The 2,088-nt window shown below is 42.4% G+C and overlaps 1 pseudogene; it reads right to left on the reverse strand.

Moving 5' to 3' along the window:
- Window positions 1-602: 602 nt before the first annotated feature.
- Window positions 603-1,632, reverse strand: LOC106842176 (glyceraldehyde-3-phosphate dehydrogenase-like; annotated as a pseudogene).
- Between the last annotated feature and the right edge of the window lie 456 nt (window positions 1,633-2,088).

The following is a 2,088-nucleotide window of genomic DNA, read 5'->3' on the forward strand; positions in this document are numbered from 1 at the left end:
AGGGACGGAAAAAATTTTGATGAGTATTGTCTCCAATTCTATATAACGTGCCATTTTAGATAAATGAAAGTGACTTCTGTTGCAAATCCAGGCTTTAGGATTTTTCCTAATGAAGCAAGGTAGGATATATAAATAGAAACATACACACACACGCACACACACACCATAACGGCACAGGCCTTTGTAATCAGATTTTGATTATATTCTTGGGTCTGCAATTTTCTAACTTTAAGTAACTTAACTTTTCTCAGCATTAGTTTTGTAATCTATAAAATGGAGATAATGATACTTAGTTCACTGGGTTATCATGAAAAGTAAACAAAACACAATGTGCGTAGCCGAGTAAAAATATATCATTTGAACAGTTAATAACAGAATTCCTTTTATGAAAGGAACTGTCTATTCAGAAAAAGTAAACTATTTATATTTTTGTTGCATACAGTGTACTTTATTGCGGGTACATGACATGATAGGGCTCCCTAAGCCTCTCCCCTTCTTCAGGGGATCTGCAGTGAAAACTGTGTCTAGGTTGGGAAATTCTCAATGTTTTGGAGAATTGAGCTGGGGCAACTCCCCAGCAGCTGATGGCCTGTCTTGTGCTCTCACTGGAGCTGGTGGTCCAGGGAGCTCTTGCTCCTTGGAGGCCCCATGTGGACCATAAGGTCCACCACCCTGTTGCTGTAGCCAAATTCATTGTCATGCCAGAAAATGAGCTTGCCAAATTGGTTGTTGAGGGCAATGCCAGCCCCAGCATCAAAGGTGAAAGAGTGGGTGTCACTGTTAAAGTTGCAGGAGACAACCTGGTCCTCAGTGTAGCCCAGGATGCCCTTTGGAGGTCCTCTGATACCTGCTTCACCACCTTCTTGATGTTATTGTATTTGGCAGTCTTTTCTGGGTGGAAGGTCAGATCCATGTCTGACACATTGTGGATGGGGATATGAAAGGCCATACCATGAGATTCCCATTCAGCTCAGGGATGACCTTGCCCACAGCCTTGGCAGCATCAGTAGAAACAGGGATGATGTTCTGGGCAGCCACTTGGCCAACATGCCACAGCTTTCCAGAGGGATCATCCACAGTCTTATGGGTGGCAGTAATGGCATGGACTATGGTCATGAGTCCTTCCACAATGCCAAAGTGGTCATGCATGACCTTGTCCAGGGAGGCCAAGCAGGCAGTGGTACAGGAGGCATTGCTGACAATCCTGAAGGAGTTGTCATACTTCTCATGGTTCATGGCCATCACAAACATAGGGGCATTATCAGAAGGGGCAAAGATGATGGCCCTGTTGTTTCCACCCTTCAAGAAAGCCTCAGTCTTCTCCAAGGCGGTGAAGACACCAGTGCATTACGCAATGTATTCGACACCAGGATCACCTCATTTGATGTTGGAGGGATCTTGTTCCCGGAAAATGAGGATGGACTTTCCACTGATGACAAGCTTCCTGTTTTCAGCCTAGACTGTGCCATTGAACTTTCCATGGGTGGAATCATACAGGAGCATGTAGACCATGTAGTTGAGGTCAATGAAGGGGTCACTGATGGCGACAATATCCACTTAGCCAGAGTTAAAAGCAGCCCTGGTAACCAGGCAGCCAATATGGCCAAACCCATTTACGCCAGTTTTCACCATCATGTCTCAGGCATGCAGCTGGCACTGCTTAAGAAGATGCAGCTGTGTGTTGAGTGGAGAAGAGCAGAAGGCCTAAACTATTTAGTTACGGAAGATAAGATCCTGAAACCAAAATTTAGAAAAAGACAGTAAGAAATAATTAACTTCTCTACTTGAAAAGTGAATAGATTTTTGTGGGCCATTAGGAGAAAGAAGAGAGAGAGATAATCAATTGAAATTTTAGAAGTCTGAAATATAAAGAAATAGATGGCTGGAAATGTTCAGTATCAGGATGGCCAAAAGTCTCTTAAGAATAGAAATAAATAATTTTAAGTTCTCGGCATTCTTGTAGTGTAAAATTCTTCTACCTTCTCAAATCTTTAGTAAAGTATGCTGCACATACAAATACCTTTTGTAAGTAGTTCTTATAAATGGTTTAGCATAGAGAAGAAGAGAATATTGGTATGATATTAGAGA

This window comes from Equus asinus, chromosome X, assembly GCF_041296235.1.
Source record: "Equus asinus isolate D_3611 breed Donkey chromosome X, EquAss-T2T_v2, whole genome shotgun sequence".
Classification (NCBI taxonomy): domain Eukaryota; kingdom Metazoa; phylum Chordata; class Mammalia; order Perissodactyla; family Equidae; genus Equus; species Equus asinus.